Source organism: Neofelis nebulosa, chromosome 8 (assembly GCF_028018385.1).
Source record: "Neofelis nebulosa isolate mNeoNeb1 chromosome 8, mNeoNeb1.pri, whole genome shotgun sequence".
NCBI classification, from domain to species: Eukaryota; Metazoa; Chordata; class Mammalia; order Carnivora; family Felidae; genus Neofelis; species Neofelis nebulosa.
This window is the reverse complement of record NC_080789.1, coordinates 136180233-136195707: the sequence shown is the minus strand read 5'-3', so window position 1 is coordinate 136195707 and position 15475 is coordinate 136180233. Positions and strand designations below refer to the sequence as shown.

Genomic DNA, 15475 nt, shown 5'->3' with positions numbered 1-15475 from the left:
CGTCACCCACTTTCCCCTCCCTCCCACCCCCTCTGATGGGAAGTGGAAAGTAATCGCAACCAAATCGACACATTTTGGAAAATAATACACAGCATCCTAGCTGCTTAGGGCCCCTGACTTTCTGGGCCAAAGGCACTTGTTCCCTAGTTCCTGGTTTTGTCGACGTAGAAGGGGAATACCGGCGCTCAACACCAGGTGGCGCCAGTGATCAAAGTTCCAGAGCCCGGAAGTGGCGATGTCTCCATGAAAAGTTGAGCGCCCAACTCCAGGAACGGTTTTGCTGAATGGCCTGATGTGATCCCCTTGGGCGTCCCCAGGGTGGGTGTTAGTGGCTCCCACTGGGCTCATTCTGTCCCCCAAGGTGACCTTTCCAAGCCAAGGAGTGGACTGGGCCGTGTCTCCTGAACTTGCCGACCATGGTGTGTGTGAAGGTGGCCACCAGGCTTGTTCTGCTCATTCTAGGCTGGACCACAGTAAGAATTTGGGTGACGTCTCTGGCCATCCCGTGAGCCGACGGTCAAGAGAGTGGTCAGGTTTGCAACCAGACGGAGGATTGGATCTGGCCAATTCTTGGCTCCCCAGGCACTGATTATAGGGATTCGACCAGTCATTCACACCTGAACCATTTCCTAATCCTCCAGGGGAACAGAAACCAGCCCGTTTTACTCATCTTGAAGCATTTTTGGCGAAACACGTCAGGGCGGACAGTGACAATGCAACCTCGGTAGAGTTTCAAGGCTGGGAAATTTCATGGATTTCGAGACCTCTCTGTGCTTCCGTAACCATAATTGAGAATTGCTTCCACTTGATTTCAGTGCACTGGCCCCAAACATCCCTGCCTCATTTGCTGTAAAATTGTGAGCTATCTGCTTACTGTGCAGTTTCTATCACGTTGTCTGATGACAGGAAGGAGTGTGGGGGCGGGGGGGGGGGTGGTTAGCTCCCCAGTCAGAGGCTGTCGCGGTGTCAGTGACGATGACCTCAAGATGGACTCTACTGCCTTGTCCTATGGTGATGTCACCCTCCCCGCTAGCTCCAGAAGGTTCCATCGCACTACATCCCAGCCCCTCAGTGGAATCTGGTCTTCATGACGCTCACTGTGCCTTTCTTCATCATCGTAAGTGGGTCTGTCGTTGTAAGTGGGTCCCCGTGTTTCTGAGAACAAAATGGAGGAGCACAGCCAGGCACGTGGTCAGTACAGGAAGCTGGCGTCTGAGCCCCTCCGTTCGGGATGGGGTAGAGGCTGACAGAGCCCTGTGTCTCCTTGGCAGAGGAATTTCTCTCGAGGATTGGCATTTCCTTCAAGGAACCCGTAAGGCAATAAAGCCATCTGACCCTTAAGTGGAGGAAAGAACCCCTGAATGTGTTCAGAGAGTGCAGCACGAGGTCCACACCAGAGGTTTGCTTTGTTTGTTTTCAAAGGATTCTCCCGGGGGCACGGATCTCTCCTGGCTTCCTGCGAACAGCCCGGAACCTTTGGCCACTTGAATGCTGTCCTGGCGTTTCCTGTCCTTGAGATGCAGCCTCCAAAGGAAGCAGGCACGATGGCAAGTGGCCACTAACATGATTGGCGGCTGTCACTGCCACGGTTCGGTCAAAGGCCAGGAAACGGAAAATAGTCTGTCTTTATTTCAACCCCAAGGGCGTCAGCTATAGGAAGTAGAATGACCCTTTAGCTACTTGGAGCCTTCAGATGTTTTTGGCGTCCTCCAGTCGCTGTGGTTCTCCACCATACACAACATCCTCGCCTTTCTCCCTGAGCAGCTTTATTCCTAACGATTGAGCCCACATTCTCTCCTCACATTTCCTTAGCCGCTAGAACCTTCTTTCACTGGAGTCACATCGGATGACCAGGAACAAGTGGTTGGAACAGTTGAAAGCGAGCTGGGTAGAAGGGAGCGAACTGGAGACACACGGACAAGAAATCATAAACGGGCTCTGCCCTCATTTTCCCCTTCCTTCTCAGACCTTACGATAGACACATGCTTTACCCTCTTTCACAATCCACCGTCAGGATTTTACTCAACAGATCCTCTGTGTGTGTGTGTGCGTGTGTGCGTGTGTGCGTGTGTGTGTGTCTGCCCCTCCCCTGCTCACAGTCTGTCTCTCTCTGTCAAAAATAAATAAACATTAAAACTAAATAAAAAATAATTTCAAGAAATGAAACAATAATCACATAAAACCTTGCCACCCGAAGCTAATCACTATTATTACTGGGGCACATGTCTTTCAGTTCTCTTTTCAATGACTTGTCAATGGCTTTCTTTTCCATGAACGTAGATGAACATTTTCCCATGTCATCTGGGCTTTGCATAACGAGACGCCCTTGTATGACTGTATCACGGTCAACGTCACCAACCCTCTCTGGTTAAACACCTGAATCGTTTCTAGTTAGGTTCCATCATCGTCCGTGGATCTCCTGCCTACATCGTGAGGATGTTTACAGACCACCCCCCTTGACGCAGGTCCCGAGTCGAGGAGTACCGAGGGTTTAAGGTCACGCTTACGGCCAGGTTGCCTTAGCCTGTTGACACCAATATTCCCTCCCACCATCAGTGGACGAGGGCGCTGGATTTCCTGGGATGACTCCCAGGAAATTCTCTGTCTCACGGACACGAGTGCAAGGCTTCATGTGGAACGCAGAGTGAGTGGAGAAGACTCACGGGGAGGCAGGAACGCTTGCCCGTAAGAGAAGGACTAGATTCTCCAAAGTTACACGAAGTTTGGGGGTCCTGAGTCCCAGTCCTGCCCCAACCAGCCGCACGACAGGCTTGCACAACTTTCCTTCCCCGGGCCTCGGTTTCCTCTCTCGGCAAGTGGAGCGGTGACTGAGGCAGCGGGCCAGCGGCAGTGAACATCTCTGACATTCCACTTCCTGCTCCGGGCCCCCAGAGTGGGGCGGGTCACGAGAAGAGAGCCCCGTTCTCGGCCGAGGCCCGTGTAGAGCGTTCCTCCCCTCGTAACGCACGGGGCCGGAGCTCAACCGCGATAACCAGCTTGGAGGGCTCTGAACACATTTACCGCCACCCCGGCAGTCTCCTTCCAGAGCCCAGGGGACCAAGTGGCCCCCGCGCTTGGGACCTGCCTAAGGTTTTCTGCCTTTGGTGGATGAGACAGGGACCCACGCCTCCTCCTTCCTCCCTGAGTGCTTTCTCCCTGTGGTTGCCGTCGAGTTACACGGATTTAGGAGTGTAGAGACTGAGCCATAACCACACAGTCTGGACTGAATTGTGTCCTTCCCAGAATCCATGCGTGGACTCCCTCCTCCCCAGTGTCATGGTATTTGGAGTAAAGAGGGAATTAAGGGTAAATCAGGTGATGAGTCTAGAGCCCTGATCCAAGAGGGTTAGAGGCCTTGTAAGAAAGCTCTCTCTCTCTCTCTCTCTCTCTCTCTCTTTTTCCTCCATAAGAAGACACAGCGAGAAGGCGGCTGTCTGCCAGCCAGGACATTCTCACCAGGTGGGCAGTTCCAGGGTCAGACTGCCTGCTGGCGGGCAGACCAGGGGCGGCTTGGTCCCGTCACTGAACCCGGTGTTCTCCTGCCGGAGGCCCGGGCTTTAGGAACAGTGTGTGGGGACAGAGTGTCTCCCACAGGACTCAGTCCAGGAGCAGAGCATCCAACCCCGTCACCAGCCCTCTCCCTCTCTGGCAGGTGGTCCAGGGAGTCACATGCTTCGCTTGCAGCGGAGGGGGAAGATGGGAACAGGATGAGGCAGCCTCCACACCCACGCCTGGCGCCTTCTCCCAAGCCCCGAGGACCCGACAGCGCCCGGAAGGCCCGGCAGGCCCGGCAGCCAGCTGACCGCGCCTTGGATGCACACGGGTGTCTGTTACGTTCTTCAGGAAGGCTGCTTGGGAACAGGCGTCCTCGGTGCCCAGAGGTACTCGTGGTGATTCCAGCCTGACCCTGGAGCCCCCGAGGGTCTGTTCTTCAGGCTGGAAGGTAAAAGAGAGGATTTTTTTCTTTTTAAATCATGGTAAAATATACATAACACAATTTTCACCATTTAAACCATATTTTGTCATGCTTTTGATGCGGACTCTTAGCTGATCTTTAATTTAAAATTGTCTGCATCCGGGGCACCTGAGTGGCTCAGTCGGTTAAGCCACCAGCTGTTGGTTTTGGCTCAGGTCATGAGCTCGTGGTTCGTGGGTTTGAGCCCCACGTCGGGTTTCCCACTGACGGTGTGGAGTTGGCTTGGGATCCTCTCGCTCTCCCTCTCTCTCTGCCCCTCCCTGCTCCCTCTCTCTCAAAATCAATAAATAGAAAAGAGAAACCTCGGAAAAAATTCAAAATTTTTGCATCCATGGCAGTAAATAAGTTTCATCTCTCGTTTTCTCTCACCGTGCAATATGTCGGGTTTTTCTATCAATGTTGTGCTCACATTTTTTGTCCGTTGTGGTAAAAGCACGTAACAGTGTGGGCGAGGATGTGTCCATTCAGGCTCCGTTGTGACAACTGTCCCACTCTGTCGGGGGGCGTTGCCAGTGGGGGGGCGGGTTGTGGTGTCAGGACCAGGGCACAGATGGGAACTCTCTGTGCCTTACTCACAATGTTGTTGTGAACCTAAAATTGCCCCATAAAATAAACTCTAGTTTTTAAAAATAACATGGAATTTACCGTCTTAACCACTTCTAAGTGCACAAGTCAGTGGTGTTAAGTTGTGAATTAGGTTTCCTGAACTTTTCCACCTTGCAGATAGGAAACCCTGTCCCCTTCAAACGGCTCCTCCTTGTCCCCTCTCCCCCAGCCTCTGTTAACCCTCACCCTACTTTCTCTATGAGTTTGACGATTTTCAATACCTCGTGTAAGTGGAATCACATGGTCTTTGTCTTTTTTGTGGCTGGTTTGTTTCACTTAGCACGGTGTCCTCGAGGTACATCCACGTTGGAACATAGGACAGGATTTCCTTCCGTTTTAAGGCTGAATTTTATTCCACTGTGTGGACAGGCCACATGTTACCTATCCATTTACCCATCAACGGACACTTTGGTTGCTCTCACCTCTTGGTGTTTGTAAAAATGCTTCTATAAACATCAGTGTGCAAATGTCTCTTCAAAACCCTGTTGTTGTTTTTTTTAACGTGTACTTATTTATTTTGGGGGAGAAAGTGAGTACAAGCGGGGGAGGGACAGAGAGAGAGGGAGAAAGAGAATCCCGAGCAGGCTCCTCTCTGTCAGTGCAGAGCCCGATGCGGGGCTCGATCCCATGAACCGCAAGATCGTGACCTGAGCTGAAATCGAGAGTCAGAGGCTTAGGGGCGCCTGGGTGGCTCAGTCGGTTAGGCGGCCGACTTCAGCTCGGGTCATGATCTCACGGTCCGTGAGTTCGAGCCCCGCAACGGGTTCTGTGCTGACAGCTCGGAGCCTGGAGCCTGTTTCAGATTCTGTGTCTCCCTCTCTCTCTGCCCCTCCCCTGTTCATGCTCTGTCTCTCTCTGTCTCAAAAATAAACGTTAAAAAAAAATTAAAAAAAAAAGAGTCAGAGGCTTAACCGACTGAGCCACTAGGCGCCCCTCAAAACCCTGTTTTGACCATTTTTTTTTCATACTTGAGTGTTACTGTCTTAGCAAATTTCAATCCCACAATACGGTGTTGCCAATGTACTTACCATGTTACACAGCAGATCCTCAGTCCTGGTTCATCTTATAACCGGAAGCTTGTGCCCTTTGGGTAACGTGTTCCCCTCTCTCCCCCTACGCCCGCCTGGCAGCCTCTGGCAGCCACTTTTCTACTCTCTCGTGAGTTCGACTTGTCTGTTTGTTTGGTTTTGGTTTGTCTAGACTCCGCATATAAGCGGTACTGTACCGTGTTTTGTCTTGTTCTGTCTGGCTTATTTCACTTAGTAGCAACGCCCTCCAGACTCATCCATGTTGTTGCAAATTGTTTTTCAAAGCTGAGTAATATTCCGTTTTCTGTAGCCACTTTTCCACTGAAAGACCCTTCGGTTCTTCCTGTGCCTTGGCTATTGGGAGTACCACGAATGCAGAGAGCAGGTGACTCTTTGAGATCACAGGTTCATTTCCTTCAGACCTAGACCCAGAAGCGGGATTGCTGGACCTCATGGTAGATCTATCGTTGACCATCTTTTTAAGGCAAGATTCAGTGGCGTCAGGTGTATTCACGTTGCTGTGCGTGGATGCTGAGGACCTTGAGCTTAAGCACACAAATTCAGACTCACCCCAGTCTCCAGGACTAGAAGGGGAAACATGGGGTGCTGTGACTCTCCCTGGGGGAAGAGCTTCTCACCAGCTTGTCTGGGAGGGTTGGGTAAGGGACATGTTGCCAGGGTGTGTGTGTGTGGGGGGTCCCATCCCCAGCCTCCGGTCACCACTGGAGCTGTCTGGTCCAAGTGCTGGTGCACGGGGGCAGACGGGGGGGGTGCTTCCTGCCACCCGCTCCCTTCCTCCTCCCACCCCTGCCCAGGCCTCAGGGCAGGCCCCCCCCCCGGGCTGTGTACCTGCCCCTGCAGACCCATTAAGGCACCAGACCTATACTTGAATGGCCTGACCTGAGCAAAGTTGGCTTCCTGCCTGCCCCTCTGGAAATGCAGAGCACCCCCACCCTTCACAGCCCCATCTCCCCGCACCCCTCCCAGCCGCCCTGCACTCTCTGCGGGGTGCTAGAGTTTCCAGGCGGGTGTGGGGAAAGTGCCTCCGGTTTATCAGAGTTCATCTGCCGGTCTAACAGCAGGCGCCAAGCTGCCAGCATCAGTGCGACTCGAATTTCAACCATTTTCTCTGCTCAACACCTCGATGCCCCCTCCCCACCCACATAATAACTCCATTCTTTTCCAGCCAGCCTGGCCGCAAGGGCAGCCCGGGACCTCCCGTGTGGGGACACAGGCTTCACGGAGCCTTCCAGACTGTTCTCCCCTTTCGGCCCGCACATTCTGTAATCCTAGCAGGCCCAGGTAGAGGGGCGCCAGGGCCCAGCGCCCACGGCCCGGGCCTGGCCGTGCTGGCTGTCCGCTCACGGGCGGGTGGCCGGCTCTCAGCTGCCACCGTGACCCTGTGAGCGGGAGAGAAGAGGCCTGCCTCTCCCCGACCCCCCAGGGAGGTCTGGGAGCTGCTCTCCTCTCCCCCTGGAGGAAAGCAATTGAAGAGAGGGAGAGACACGAAAGCTGCTGGGCCAGGCATTGTACCTGGACTTAGGCTCCGCTCCCTGGGAGGGGAGTGGGGTCATTTGAGGACCCGCACCAGATGAGTTCGGCTTCAATCACAGCACGGGGCCCTTCGGTCGGCCCCTGGTGTGGCGGCCACCGAGATATGGTAGCCAACGGTCCACATCAAACAGCTTTTAGGAAGAGAGTCACCTGCGGTTAGCTCTTTTTTTTGAGAGAGAGAGAGACAGATTCTGTATTTTAGCTTTTTTTTAAAGTTTTGTTTTGTTTTGTATTTTGAGAGACAGAGTGTGAGCAGGGGGAGGGGCAGAGAGAGAGGGAGACACGGCATCCGAAGAAGGCTCCGGGCTCCGAGCTGTCAGCCCAGAGCCCGACGCGGGGCTCGAACCCACGAGCCAGGGGATCACAAGCTGAGCCGAAGTCGGACGCTTCACCGCCTGAGCCCCCCAGGCTCCCACACCTCATTTCACTAGCCGTAAGCCCTGGTGCTCGTGTTCCCACCAGGAAAGTACGCTGCCACCTTGGGACGGCCATTTAGGCTATTTCTTGGTGTCTGTGTGTTTGCGTTTCACGTTAAAAACTTTTTTACCTTTAAAAAGCAGCAAGGAACATCCTGCACACGCGACTTCGCAACCCCACGGGGGCTTCTGAGAGAAGGTCATGAAAGGAAACCGACATAAAAACATGCTGTGATCTGGGGGGACCCCTAGGCTCCCGACGGTGGTGGCCAAGGTTCGCATCCTCCTTCGTGTCCCTCCCCCTTTGCGTCCAGCAGCTGGGCGGGCGGCCCCCACAGAGGCAGTGGGGGCTAAAGCTCCTTGCAGGTCTCAGGTGTGGGTGAGGCGCCCCAGACGGCGGGAGGGTAGGGAAGCAGAAGCAGGGCACACGGGGCGGGGGGGGGGGGGGGTCTTCATGGGGAAAGGAAGGCAGGCAGCCGCGGAAATTCGTGCCGTTCTGGCCCCGGCAGGCTGTCGCTCCGGGTTGTGTCACCGCCCCCACGCCATGACGGAGCACGGGCCCACGAGGTGGGTGTCGCGGGAGACCTTCTCCGGCTACGTTGCCTTTGGGCTGTGGGTTCTTCGCGGCCCCTCCCCACCCCTGCGCGGTCCTCCCTGCGGCCCCAGAGCCAAGTGCGTGGCTCCTTCCGGGCGCCCTGACCACGCACAGCTCTGCTCCGGCTCCCTTGCCCCCTTCCCCCCCGCCCCCCGCAGAAACTAGGACGAGACGTGTCACCTGCGCATCCCCGTGGCCGTCTGGCCGTGGAAAAGGGAAGTTCCATGACCCGCCTCCCCAGCCCCAGTCCCGGCAGGTGCACCCGTGGCTCATTAATCATGGCCACAGCCGCGGTGTCTGGGCCTCTCCAAGCAGGAGTGACGTCGAAAAGCCACCGAGGGTGCGAGAGAGTTCTGTCTCGCTCCATTTCCGCACATTTAATGGCTGTGGGTTGGGACCCCCTTCCCCAGCCCATCCCTACACCCGAGCTCCCCAGACGTGTTTCCTCGTCTGAGCTGTTTCTAAGGAGAAGGGAGAAGGAGGGGCTCCGAGCAGTCCTGTGGCCTCCGGCTCAGCACGTCCCAGCTTGGTGCCCAGACCAGGGTCAGAAAGCAGCCCAACATTCACACCGCGGACGTCCGCCTTCAGAGGGAAAAGGCGATGCTGAAGTCACCGCCCCGGGGACACCCCACACCATCCTGTCTTCTCCTTGCCCGGTGACACTCGGCTGAGCCCCACGGGCGGGTGCTGGACACAGGGTCCATCGATCCACCAGAGTCGCAGTGGAAGCCACCTTCGTGTTGTCCACAGCATCCCGGCGACACCAGACAAGCAAAGGCACTGTGGCCGGATCAGCCTATGCCCAAAACGCAGCTCTGTAATGAAGGTGAGACACTCAAAGTCCCTGGATTTTAGTTCTTCTGCACAGCTTATTTTCCTTTTCTTCAGTGTTTTTGTTGTTGTTGTTGTTGTTTTATTTATTTTTGAGACAGACAGAGTGTGGGTGGGATAGGGGGCAGAGAGAGAGAGGGGGAGACACAGAATCCGAACAGGCCTGAGCTATCAGCACTGAGCCGGATGCAGAGCTCGAACGGAAGAATGGTGAGGTCATGACCTAGGCCAGAGTCAGACACTCAAACAACTGAGCCTCCCAGGCGCCCCTCCGCAGTGTTTTTATTAAGAATAAATAAGATTTGGGCACCCGGGGGGTTCAGTCAGTTGGGCGTCCGACTTCAGCAGGTCATGATCTCAAGGTTTGTGAGTTCGAGCCCTGTGTCAGGCTTCCTACTGACAGCTCGGAGCCTGGAGCCTGCTTCGGATTCTGTCTCCCTCTCTCTCTGCCCCTCCCCTGCTTGCGTGCTCTCACTCTCTCTCAAAAAGAAATGAAAACATTAAAAGATACGTATATTGGTTGAGTGAATAAGTGAACATGTTTGTTTTGAAGCATCTTGTCTTCTGGGAAAGTTGCAGGAACATTTAAGACGTTACGGTCCGTCAGTTATACACCCAGGTTTCTATAATGTTTTTATCACAAGTCCTCAAAGTACCCGATTTCAAGTTTTCCAGGCAGGCAGAGGATGAGGTTAAAAAGAATGAAGAGTCGCCTCCAGATTGCATGGGGGAACTTTTAGTTTCTAGAATATTCCTGGGCTCCAGCCTTCTTCAAAGGCAAATACACTTCACCTCTGAGCCGAGCCTTCAGACTCTGCACTGATTCCCCTGGAAAGGTTTCCTTTTCCTGTAGCGTCCGTGTGAACTCTCGGGTAGGAGCTGGCTTTCGGCAGCTTTCTCTCCCTCCCATTTGTGGGGCTGGACGAGCCCAGCCGTGTGAGGCCAACAGCGGTGGCAGACACACGGCTCATACATCCATTCCCGCTCAGGTGCCGGGACTGGTGTCTTTCCTCCATTCCAAATAGAACTTATCTTTTAAAAGCACACTAGAACGTATTTATAATGTATTTTGTGCTGATGGTGCAATTTCATGGACGTATCCGTGAACTCAGTTGTGTGTGAGATATTCATCTTATATAACCAGAAATTCCCAGTGAGCAAGTCAGGACACTGGGCCCCCCTCCTGCACAAACACAGCTGTTGTTTTGAGAAAATAATACGAGTAACAGAGAATTTTCAGGAAGAATGCTGTGTCCGTAAAAATGAACTTTGCCCAGGTGGCTCGGTCGGTTTGGTGTCCAACTTTGGCTCAGGTCACGATCTCGCGGTTTGTGGGTTCGAGCCCCGTGTCGGGCTCTGTGCTGACAGCTCGGAGCCTGGAGCCTGCTTCGGATCCTGTGTCTCCCTCTCTCTCTGCCCCTCTCCTGCTTGTGCTCTATCTCTCTCCCTCTCTCTGCAACCCCCCATTCATGTGTTCTCTCAAAAGTATTTTTAAAACATTTTTTAATTAATTTTAAACTGGCCTCCTATGAGATGCATACACACACACCTTTATTTGCAAAAGTCAAAACAGAAAGGACTGTTGCTAGAACTTCTTCCTTTCTTCCCAGATCCTGAATTCCAAATACTTCTATTCAAGAGACAGACGCTTTGAGGATAGCAAGTTTGCTTTTATTCCTGAGTTTGAGGTGACGCCAGAAAAATGAAAGGAAGCGTCCCCAGACGAGCAGTCAGGACCTTACATTTATTCTCAGGATCTCCCACGCGGAGCCAGAGGCTGATTCGGACAGGGTCCCCGAGGAAGAGCCCACAGGGGACCTAGGGGGAACCTGAAGGCAAGTCCGCACACAGGTTGGTAGGAGGAAAGACATTCAGCTAAAGAAACTAAGAAAAGAAACCAATCGCACAAAAGAAGCGAAGGCTCCAGGATTTCGTGAGAGGGAGAGACTGACACAGCCACACTCAGAGGCGGGAGTGGGCGGTGGCAATGGTCGCCAGATCTGCCCCCGTAGACGTGCAGAGGACAGAAGCGGACTGTGATGAGTTCAGCACCTAAGAGGTAAAGGAAAAGAAAAGCGAGGTTTCAAACACCGACCACCCCGCAGACACAGCACACGGAAGAGGGAAGGCCAAGAGCCGGGTGGGGACGACGGGGTCAGAGCAGAGGGGACCTCCCGGAGTGGTTTGTGGAATCAAGAGGGCAGAGCTGGGGGGAGCGAGAGTCTGGAGACTCTAGGAAGAAAGAGACTAACGGAAGCACCTGCCCAGGGGAGTGACAAAGGAGGCAGCCAGCTGCACCGGGAAGGACGGGGCGCGGAGACGAGGGGCGCGGAGACGAGGGCCGCGGGATGGCAGCACCGCTGTGATGGGGCACGGAGCAAATGGGAGCTCCTGGCAGTTTTCTCAGCACGACAGGGGACAAAAAACTGGGAAGTCGTGGGCGAGGTGGTCTAGGAGGCTGGAGCAGAACGGAGTGAATGCTGGGGCTGGGGGGCGCCAGGGAAAAGAGGTGACCCCAGTTGGCCAAATGCCAGCGGGAGCCCTGGTGGCGGGAGGGGCCCCCGTGCCGCTGTGACTCTGCTGGGCGTCCTCTGCAGCCAGGGCCAGAGATGCCCCAGGACAGCATCGAGGTGGTGAGGGGCCTGGGACCGTATGGAGTGGCACCCACCGGGGCCTCAGTGACTGCTGGATTCGTGGGACAGTGGGCGGGGGGGAGAAAGGTGCTTCTGTTTGCAAGATGCTCGCAGCCGCTGGACATTCTAGAAAACTCCGTTGGGTGGCGGCCTCTGTATACTCCCTTCCTCCCGCGGCTTGGCGTTCTCGGCCGTCTCTGGGATGGTTTCCTGGCCTCCTTCCCGCCTCCTCCAGGCGCAGACGCCAGCCTGCGCCGCCCAGCTCTCACAGCACTGCAGGGCTGTTTCCACCCTGGCGCTCCTTCCCTCTCCCGCCCTCAGCCGTCCCCTCCACGGAGGCCTGAACTTGGTCTTCCCCTGAATCCCCAGGTCTGGAACGTTGGATCCCCAAACACAGAGGCGTCATCGAATGAATCGTGCTGCGTTTATTGCTTGGAGGTTCAGGAAGTACCTTCATCTGCCACAGAAAGATAAAGATCAGAGGGTCTGAGTGCACCCCTTCATTGTGCGGACGAAGAAGCTGACGCCCAGAGAGGCCGCCTTTGTTTCCTCTTTCTCACAGCTTCCCAGCGCCGGGTGTCACGTTCCGTGTCTCTGCTGCTTCTAACCAGGGACTGTTCCCTTCGGCACGTGGCGGAGCGCGGTGGGAATCTGAACAGGTTTGGGCAGGACCACCGGCGCTGGGGGGGTCGGGGGGGGGGGACAGTGCCAGAACCACGAGCCAGAAAGGCCGCTCGAAGCGCAAAACCGCCCCAGAGGCAGATGGAAGAAGTACCAGCTAGACGCGGCCGTGTGCACACGAGGGACCCGATGGGAAGGTGGCAGACGCCCTGGGATGTCAGAGTCCCAGGGGGATAAGCCGCTTGTCTGTGCGTGTGACGGTTAAATAAACGGTCGGGAATGGTTGCTGCGTGTCTGCCGTTCTGTACAGTAGCTTGTGTCGGTTTAACGTGTCACTCGCTGCTCTGTTTACGGGTATTTCACGTAATTCAGAGATTTCTACAAGCAAGGGGTGCGGTTGGATTCATCAAGGCTTTTTGTCTACAGCCCTAACTCCACGATCCCTCAAAACATAAACGTAACCACATGCTGTGTCTTTACGTTTCATTCTCCTAGTTTAAACATTTTTTAATGTTTATTTATTTTTGAGAGAGAGCGTGCGCGTGCACATGAGCAGGGGAGGGGCAGAGAGGGAGACGCAGAATCCGACGCAGTCTCCAGGCTCTGAGCCATCAGCACAGAGCCCCACGCGGGGCTCGAACCCACAAACTGTGAGATCACTTAACCGACTGAGCCATCCAGGCGCCCTGGTCTTAATTTTTTATTTTTTTTAAAGTCTCTTGAACGTGAACTATCTCGTGCCCTACTTATTAAACCGACTAAAATAAATATTTAAAGTTACGTTTCTAAGTCTTTGCCTAGCCATGTGACTTTATTTGCTGCTTTTTGTAGCTGGATCACGTTCTAATGGTTCCAGGTTAGTAACTGCACTGTACATATTGTGGGTGGCCGGACGAAGGAGATAGAATTCGCATTTTGGATTCACTGTCTCAGTCGGCTCAGGGTGCTATTCCAAGAATGCCATAGACCGGGGGGGGGGGGCTTAGACTGGGGGCGCTTAACCAACAGACATTCCTCTCCCACAGCTCTGGAGGCTGGGGGTCCAGGGTCCATGGGCCTGTGGGCGCGGCGTCTGGCGAGAGCCCTGCCCCTCGTTCACAGACAGACGCTGACTTGGGTCTGTCCTCGCATGGGGGAGAGCAGGAAGACCACCTCTGCGGTGTCTCTTCCTACAGGGGCACTAATCCCATCCGGGGGGCCCCAGCCTCGTGACCTCATCACCCTCCAAAGGCCACCACACTGGGAATTTAGGCTGCGGCATGTGAATTGTGGGGGGAACACAAACATTCACTGCATGCCGTTCACTTCGGCCGAGAGATAAATTTCAAGAAATAAATCCTGTCCCTTAATCCACCTATGAGGACACAAGACGCAATCAAAGACTCGGCGTGATGCCTGAAAGAAGCAGGGAGGTGGCCTGTCCCGCGCCCAGCGAGCCACCGCCCGGCTGTGATGGAGTGTCACCGAGGTTTATGCGACCGGCCCCACCCCCTCTAGCCAGAAGTAGTAAATCACCCAAAAGTCCCACGGAAGAAGATAAGGCACCCAGCACGGGTGGGTAGAGAACATTCCGTCCCTTTAATTGGGGAAATGGGACGCTTTTAATCGGGAAACCCTTAGGGAGGGACCCGCTCAGAGGTTTCTCTTCCTCAGATGACGAGGGGATACGGATCCGGGGGCAGGGGGGCCCTGCTAAGACCCCAGTTCGTCAGCCGCTTGGACGTGCTAACACGGCTGTGGTCAGGACACAACTCCTCTGGCTGGAACGTGGTGGCTGATGTCATGTAACTGCTCACTCAGCACCACCCCCCCCATTTATACGGGAAAGAAATGACGGCCCGGACGGTGAGGTCATGGTGAGGTCATGGCAAAGCTAGCAAGTTCAGCCTGGCCCTGTTTTAGGTCTTCCACACGATGTGGGAAAAACCGCGCAGCTGTGCTCTGCCTCAGTTTCCCCACCTGAGAAGCGAATTCCTTTCCTCTGCATTTACTTTTTTTTAAAGGCTTGTGATGCACAGCACACATGACCCACGGAAAACACTATGTTTTCCAATCAGATTATGAGGTCCTTAGTACAACGTGAATGTGGAGATATCTGGAGATATCGCGGTCTCCAGCTAAGAACACTTAATGGTAAATAACTTCCGCAATAAAAAGACGCAGACAACAAAGGGGAGGAAGAAGAAAAGTGGGATTTGTCTGAAGTAAGTAAAAACGTTAAAATAAAACCTCAACCTTGATACTTGAGCATAGGAGAGTAAGTGAGAGGTACCTCGCAGGAATACTCGTCTCTGCTCTTAGAAACCAGTAGTAACTGGGGGTGCCCGGAGGGGGGATTAGTCGGTTGAGCGTTCAACTTCAGCTCAGGTCATGGGCTCCTGCTTCGTGGGTTCAAGCCCCGCATTCGGCTCTGTGCTGACCACTGAGAGCCTGGAGCCTGCTTCGGATTCTGTGTCTCCCCCTCTCTCTCTGACCTTCCGCAACTAGTGCTCTGTCTTTCAAAAATAAATAAATGTTAAGAAAAAGAAAGAAAGAAAGAAGCCAGTAGTAACCGGGAGTTAACTGGTAACGTGTGGTAACAGCCCTTTCTGTAATCTGTTTGGATTTTGGGGGGGTTTTTTTGAGGAGACTCCACGCCCAGCACAGGGCTTGAACTCACAACGCTGAAATCAAGCGTCACGTGCTGCACGACTGAACGACTGAGCCGGTCAGGCGCTGCCCCCCGCCCCTCCCCCCACCGCAGCCTGGAGGCCCAAACCCAGACGGCATGGCAGGCACTCATCTGGCACCCGGAGGGCTCCCGGGACGTCTGGGCGGGGTTTACATACCGGGAGGCCCCCGGGGAGCCCGCCCTGCTTCACACCCCTCCTCTTCCTCTGAGCCCCGAAGTACAGACGCGTCTGTCCCCGGCTGGGCTGTTGTCTTCGCACCGCCGGCATGAAGTCCGGCAGCGGGTCTGGGAAAACCCGAGAGCTGGGTGGGTTCGCGCGGCGGAGAGCGAGCGGGTCCCCGAGAAGGAAGGGAAACGTCCTCCCCACCCCCCCGGCCGCCCTCAGCCCGGATTCCCCCCGATGACGCCACGGGCTTCTCGGACGGGCCCACTCACTGACCTCTGAGGCCCCCCGCCACCGATGCAACCTTTCCCTCGTGGGGTCGGACCGTCTGTCCGGAACAGCCGCAGCGCCCCCCGCGCGCCCACTTCCTGGCTCGGCCTA

The 15475-nt window shown here is 54.8% G+C and overlaps 1 long non-coding RNA gene across 1 annotated transcript; it reads right to left on the bottom strand.

The window, feature by feature from the left end:
- Window positions 1-10655: 10655 nt before the first annotated feature.
- Window positions 10656-15244, bottom strand: LOC131483616 (uncharacterized). The gene is made up of 3 exons (XR_009247807.1): window positions 15089-15244; window positions 12091-12638; window positions 10656-11058 (listed from the first exon to the last, which is right to left on the bottom strand). It is a non-coding gene; the product is annotated as an uncharacterized LOC131483616 (long non-coding RNA).
- Between the last annotated feature and the right edge of the window lie 231 nt (window positions 15245-15475).